We start from the raw sequence: 7,637 nt of genomic DNA on the forward strand, positions 1-7,637 counted from the left end.
CTATGAGCGCTATACATATATTTTGTTTTACTCAGGCGAAAAAATTGGCCGCGTATCTGCTCCTTTCGTTGCAAATGCCGTCAAAAGACGATAGTCTTTATCGGCTTTTGCGAAGTAAATGCCTCCCTTCGCTTTCCCGCTCACCTCTCATGTTGTTCCTCTTGCTTCGAGCTCCTCCCAAGGTAAATACGCCAAATGTTTGCTTAAATCATTTTAAATTTCCCGCGTTCCACTGCTCCAAACCGGGTGTCTCGATGCGAACGCTGCCGTACGGTGAAGACGAGCGTTCATCGAGGCGCCCTACTTCAACGTTTATAGAACCGCGTTTCCCTACTCCACGTGCGTTGCAAGCAGAACGTGAAACCTATCTAGTGGAACCTTGCGTAACTGTTGCCGGTTGATTTCTTAAAATGGCGCCAGAAGCTATAGTGGCGCGGGCGACAGCAGGCGACGGCGGAGTGAATTCTTTTTTTGTAGTTGATGAAGTATTTAATTTCGCAAAAGTCAAACATGTTTGATTTTTTATAAATGAACACTGCAAATATCACTTCTGTATTGATTTGTTGTCTCATATTTGCGTAATGTCTTGTTATTCTTCAACAATGTTGACAAGTATGAGCATTACACCGGACATAGACGGGTATTTTTAGGTCTGACTATATAAGACTATTGCGCAGACATTGTTTTGCTTTGGCCGGGTGGCTGAATCAAGTCACAGACAGACAGACGGACAGATAGACATACAGACAGACCAAAATTTCTGGGTTTAAGTAGCCCAAGAAAGACTATCGTCTTTAATAGCAAGAAATCATCGACTGATGACTGAAGCATGAATACAGTACTTGCCGCCAGTCTATTTCCTGGCCCGCATGTAGGAGTTATGCAGGAAAGGTTCTCTTTTTCGCTCGCGTTGTTCTGTGGACAGACGCCAGGGTTGCCTTTGTACCGCAACTGTAGCCAAGTGCGCTATATGAAATAACGATTGGCTTCCAATTATGGCAAATATTTTCGGTATGAAATGTAGTCTATTTGGCTGCTGCCAAATATCAAACATCGGAGCCTATCATGTACAATTTTTAATTACATGAACATCCCAGAAGTTCCTTAGAGAATTCCTTAGAGAGAGTTCCTTAGAGAGGATAGCAAGTCTCCCGTATCTACGCGGCATGTATTTGTTAAAAATATCGATCAGCTGTATAGATGTTAATGGCTCATGCATGTGACTAATAAGAATACGTCTCGCGGGTTCGATTCCCGGCCGCGTCGGCCGCTTTTCTGATGGAGGCGAAAAGCAAAAACGCCCGTGTGTTCGAGATTTCGGCGCTCGTTAAAGATCCCCAGCTGGTCAAAACTAATTCGGAGCCTCCACTACGGCGCGCCTCATAACCTGTGTAGTTTCGGCACGTTAAACCCCATAACTAGAACCAATAAGAATGCATCTATACATTTATTACTCGTTTATTCCTTAAGCACATCAGCTCACGGGATCTGTTCTTGTGTAACACCGCATAAATTAAAAGCAGACCCTCCTCCCCAACCCCAATAATGTATGCATGCTCCTTATGCTTATTTCGTTTTCTCGGTATTGGTATTTTTTGAGATAATTTCTTCGCAGCTGTTTTACTTATTCCCATTCACAGCAGCTGCTACGATTACGTGTGCATAAAATAGAACAAGGAAAATGAAACGTGGAGTGTATACAGATTGAGTTACGATGTGTACCAGTCCGTGTTGCAGAATGGCCCCCTCTAGGCATAAATATGTAACGTTGTACAGTAATGAACGCGAATAACTGAAAATTCCGTTTTGGCTGATCGTGTCTCGTGTGAAGTGCGCAAAACTACCGTATGCGGTATGCATGAAACCTGCGCGAGTGCGCGCGTGTGTGCGTGCGTGTACCGCATGCGAACTGAACTTTTAGTTCAAAGAATGTATTGAAAGTTACGATAAAATGTCTACAGGTATAGCTGGGGTGCTATCGTATTGGAATTCCTGAAATTTAGAAATGAAGTAGTAATAGGAAAAAAGTAAAACTGTTTTTCCCCCTCTTCTCAAAAATAAAACTATATGAAAAAGAAAATGGTCTAGCCAAATATACACTCTTGGAATACCTGCAGCCCGGGATAAGAGAGCCGTGCGTGACTAGGCGGTGCACCAAAACATGAGCAAGTAATTGATGGCGATACTATTTAGGGACGAGTATGCCGAACTACAGGTTCTCGCTGTACAGCGAGAACCTGCATTTTTGTCAGTGGGTCTGGATTTGCTTAAAACACGCCTCCCGCTCTCTGAAAGTATGCATGGGCCTCGAAACAAGCAATCAATACACAATTGACATTGTTAGCTAATTACGCAAGTACTACAGTTGTGTTTCCGAGTTTTCGCCGAGACACGTAAGCTCACGTAAAAAAGAAAAAAGCGAGATGGTTTTCACATTCCCCACTTTTCTTTTAAACGCCTGATGAATTGAAAAAAAAAAAAAAAAAAACAAGCACAGTGTATAAATAGCGTCTATTTATTCCCGTCCTAGTAGTGCCTCAGTCCTAGTACCACCATAGAATCCTGAGGGCTCGCGCGTGAAGCTCGCAGCGTGCCGCAGAGCGAGCCACCGTTTCCACCCAGCGAAATGTGGATGTGCGCGCGGCCACTTGTGTCTCCCCGAGTCCTTCTGCCCGCACGACGGACGGACCACGGTGCGTGGGAAGTTGGGAGCGAAGAGCAGGAGATACGGACAGCGATTCTGTCCACTTAGGCGCACCGAGAGGCGTCCAAAGTGAAGACGATGCCTATCGGCGACAGTCCAGCGGCGACTCTGATGAGGTTTGTCTAGACGGCATGGTCACACTTAACGCGATAACCGAAGCCGCTTATTATAATAACCTCCCATAACGAAACCAGAAGGAGCCGTTCGCTTTGCTCTCGAAGAATAAAGAGATGCCTAAACGGGATGGGAGCAGCGGGACCATGACAGCAAGGAGCCAGCGAGCCTAATCCAAGCGACAGATGTTCGAAAATACGTCATAGGCTGCTTCTGAGATTAGAGTACCACGGTGCAGGGAGAAGAAACGAAAAGGGTATTAGTGGGAACAAAGACGAAGTAAATTTAAATTTGATTTTGAATTTAACTTGTTACCCACCGCGGTGGCTCAGTGTGCCTAAGGCGTTGTGCTGCTGAGCCCAAGGACGAGAGTTCGACTCCTGGCCACGGCGGCCGCTTTCCTGACGGAGGCGAAAATAAAAAAAAACGCCCGTGCATCGAGATTTGGGCGCCCGTTCAAGATTCTTTGGTGGTCGGTGTTCATCCGGAGCCCTCCAATACGGCGCGCCTCATAGCCCTGGTGTAGCTAAGGTGCGTAAACCTCCCAAAATTTGAATTTGAAAATTGAACTTCGTCTAATGTAAATATAGTGCATCTTATGTTGAGGTGAATCGTAGCGAAGGGTCTTTGCTATAAGTTAGACCACGTAGGGCTTTTTAACCTGCACCAAACATTGGGTACACGGATGTTGAATATTATGCCTCCATCGAGCAAATATACACGATAACTGCGCAACAGGTGATGAAACAACAACAACAAAAAAACAAAAACAAATGACAAGCTAAGGATTCATTCACATGAGCATGTACCGCGCAGCCTAACGCCGAAAAAGTTTTGCACTGGGTGATTACACTGGTGCGTCAGTTGAAAGTTACGCTCTGTTAGTGCGCAAGCTGTTAGTGCGCAACTACCAAAAATCTCGTTTTAACTCTTAGCTCCCCAAGAAGTCCGCTGCAGCTGTAACAATTTAACTGCAAAATAGACTGGATTCAGGTCGCGCCTCCTTGTTGGAAATAATACAACTGTAGCTTATTACTTGCATGGGCGCAACATGGCCCCTCCTCTCCCCCCTCTTCTCTCCATTTCATGTAGTAGTGCAACGTCATCACGGTGACCGCCTTCCAGAGACTCTCCACAAGCACCTCGCCCCTTGTTTGTATGTGCGTTTGCGTGCTTGCGTACATGGGCAGACTCGCGGAGACTGGCTTCTTCTAAGAAGTGGGTGTCCACGTGACCGAAGCCATTTTTCTCGGTAAAACCCGCAGGTGATTGTAAAGCGGGGTGGACACCACAGGTCGCCGAAGGGCGCATCGTCGTCCCCCGAAAGGGCTTCTTGCAGGGGCCTGGTCGCTGGCGGTCTCGGCTGGGATGACGCAGCCGATAAGTGGCGGCCTTGGCCGAGGCTGACAAAGAGCGCGGCTGGTAAATGGCCGCCCAGAGGAGAAGACAAGGGGCGCGAGGGACCGCGCGCTTCCGACGGGCTGCCCTGCATGAGACGCCGCCGCATGGACGAGGGGGCCCTGGCCCCCCCCACCCGGGTGAAAGATCGTCTCGACGGGGCAAACACTCGGCACACCGTGCGAACGGCCCCGGGAAAATAAAAGGAGGGGAGGTAAGGGGTGCGGGCCCCCCCTCCTGTGCCCCTTCGGGGGCATTCCTCGAGGCGAAGGCTGGCTCATTCCCCTCCCAAAGGGGCCCAACGCATAAAAGCAACACGAACCCCTCAACCGAAAGCGCAATCCTCAAACGTCCCCGGCAGAGCCAGACGAACAGCTTTTCCGCTTCTCGACCGCTTGCACACACCGGCGAACCATGAAGGCCGCTGTGAGTATTGGATGTTCGGCCTCTTGTTTTGTATTACAGAGTAACGAGTGGCGCCCATTAGTGCAAACGCTTGATGTCATACGGGAGCCTTCGGTACTTGCGTATGTTATCAAGCGTTGCATTGAAACGTGCATGTTGCGCGCTAGTGCCAATGTTTTGTCACCCCGAATATGCGAATGTTCGCGGAAATCATGCGCGCTTATTGAGCGAGCTACTTTCCCGCGTTTTTCTTTCCCCTTTACAGTTCATCGTCGCCCTGTCACTGGCGCTGGCAGCGGTAGTGGTGGCTACCGTCGGCCTGGGACTGAACGTTGGCTACGGCGTCGGAGTACCGTACGGAGGCGGCTATTACGGCTACCGGCCCTACCGGCCCTACGGCTACGGTGGCTACAGCTATGGTTACCGGCCGTATGGTGTCGGCTACGGTTACCGACCGTACGGTGTCGGCTACGGTTACCCTGGCTACATCGGCTAGCATACGCGGGACGCAACCAGCCCGTTTTCTCGGGTACGTATTTGATCAGCATGAGCGAAGTGAAAGGGGATCTGCTATTATATGTCGCACGTTCTGCACGCTCTACCGTACGGACGTTTTCACATGCGTGGACGGATTGTGAGGTGAATTCATTGAAGGCAGCTTTCGGCGCGCGTACGAAAGAAACGTAACGCTTTCCATGTATGAAACACCCGAACTGGCCAGAGCGCTATTTCAGTTCCGTTCCCTAGAATCCGCGTAAGGGTGACCAGCAACCTCAGTCGTTGAAGACATCACTGTAAAATTCTCAAGTAACTTAAACCTCCATACCAAGAGACCTTATACTTGTTCTCAGAGATCACAATTAAATTATGTCTGCAGTTAATGAAATCGCTCAGTCAGAATCATTGCACCGTGGTTAACAGCCAAGTTCCAACAATTCAGAAGGCTTAGAAATCGAAATAAAACGAGTAATATTGAAATTCCGCCTGCGGCCGTCGACGCAGAAAGTCCCGCGGAATCTTCAGGGTTTTAAAGGCAAAAAGGAAAGAGCAGCGCGGGTGTGAGAGAGTGCCCAGATGAGTTCGCTCCATCAGTCCCTGCACTGTTTTTCGGTACCAGATCGCCAAAATCTCCTCTTTTTTTGGCTTCCCCCTCGTGTCGTGGCGGTTACTGTTACTGTTATGCCCCATACCAGTTTTAGCTAATCCTTAAGGATTTTATTTGATTGGTTCGACAGCTTTTGCCCATGCTACCACCCTCGCGATGTAACGTAGCCGGCCACAAGGCCCACACTTTGCTCACAGATTGGGCAAGAAACGAAAAGTGGGGATCGTATTTGATCTTAGAACATAACTCGTGTCGTTCAGCGCGCGATAGGCGGTCACGGCTATGTATATGAATATGTTTATTGAACGTATGCGCATTACGGCGTTTACCAAAGCCATATGCTTTAGCACACGCCGTGCCGTCTTGTTTAGCAGACCGTACTTCTTGCGTGCTATTATGTACAAGCAAATATTCGCTGTTTGAGCGTAACAAATGAGCAAGCTGGTCATTGAGGTAGCACCACAAGTCGGCAGTTCAATTTGCACCTCTTTATCTGTTGTAAAATCTAATTGAATTCTCAATTTAATAGTTACTTGTCAAAGTGTCGGTAGTGCCTTAGCACCCTGTTTGTAGCCGCTGGAGCATAGCTATAACGGCAGCGGCTACGAGAGCGTGAGGGAACCGTTGGTGCTGCAACACCTCAGGGGTTCGGCTGTGGACGGCGGCATTGTTAAGGCGGACGTGTCCGCTTCTCGGAGGGGACTCCTCAGCCGACTCCTCCACCTTCCACGGCGTCTGCACTCCCGTTACTGCCTTCACATTTGAAACTAATGTGAATGGCGAAGACTGAAGGCAGTATGCATAGGGAGTTTTACCGATCTCTCTCGCTTGCGGCTAAAGAGAAATAACCCTGCAAGGTCACTCTTTTTTATTATTATTTGGGGTCGGAATACGCGGTTGCGGCGCTATGTCGTTAGCATTATTGTGCAAACACCAAAGAGCAATTTTTGGCCTCACGTTTTTTGTACAAACACCAAAGAGCAATTTTTGGCCTCACGTTTTTTGCTTCCACTCCGACTGGACTTCTAACCTCATGAGGCACTCAGCTAACTTGATTCCCCCCCCCCCCTCCCCCGCCACGCGGTAATACAGGCCTTGAAGTTTTCTTGACAGCTTTTGATTGCGTACTTCATAAGTAAAGTACTTTTTTTTTTTGCTCTACGCGAGCACTTTGTTGTATTACGTGTTTAATTTGTTTTCTTTTTTTCTTTTTTTTTCATCACCCAACCACAGGAGTACGAAGCGGCTACACTGAAGGATGCAATGAGCCTGCTTACTGAAATAAATTTGTTCGTGGAACTCCACTCCTTCGCCTTGTCACTTGTAACGACGGATTGTCTTATGGGGAACAATCAGTGCTTGTGCGTCCACACAGCCCGACAGCAGAGAAAGACCGGAACAAGGTGACATGAGCGCCGGGGCCGCAGAAGGAGAAATCGCCTGCTTTGTGTTCTATTCTAAACCCATCGGCAGGGAGCCACACGTTCACCTGTAGAGAATACGCGCAACACAGGTCATCATGGATCATATCTGACCCGCGTGCATGAGGAACGTGGGATCTTTTAGTATGCGAAATCACTTCTTCCTTACCTTCGTGAATTTGAAGCCTTAGCAATTGCGTCTCCGTCGCTGCTGGCGGTGCAGCGTGATGGGGAGGGGGGGCGCGGGTATGTGCCGGGCTGGCCAGGAACCCTCGTATGCAACCTGTGGCTCCAACACTCCCAGAACGGAGGCCCTCGCTATGCACTTAGCCTATCATATTCGGTAATGACGCGCTGGTCCAAAGGATAGAGAAAGGAAATCCAACAGTCAAGGACGCCAGGGAAGGCATGTCTCCTCTGTGTGAAGAAGGAGGGGGAATAAACGTTTATTAGAGCAGCCAAACTTCGGTTGACCGCCAGGTGGGGGACT

At 48.7% G+C, this 7,637-nt stretch overlaps 1 long non-coding RNA gene across 1 annotated transcript; it reads left to right on the forward strand.

Annotated features, from left to right (window-relative positions):
* The first annotated feature begins 4,495 nt into the window (after nucleotides 1-4,495).
* On the forward strand, nucleotides 4,496-7,029 carry LOC144172607 (uncharacterized). Its single transcript, XR_013323058.1, has 3 exons — nucleotides 4,496-4,642; nucleotides 4,887-5,150; nucleotides 6,960-7,029. It is a non-coding gene; the product is annotated as an uncharacterized LOC144172607 (long non-coding RNA).
* Nucleotides 7,030-7,637: the final 608 nt, after the last annotated feature.

Source organism: Haemaphysalis longicornis, unplaced genomic scaffold, assembly GCF_048455015.1.
Source record: "Haemaphysalis longicornis isolate Haplotype H1 unplaced genomic scaffold, Haemaphysalis longicornis Haplotype H1 scaffold_1, whole genome shotgun sequence".
Classification (NCBI taxonomy): Eukaryota; Metazoa; Arthropoda; class Arachnida; order Ixodida; family Ixodidae; genus Haemaphysalis; species Haemaphysalis longicornis.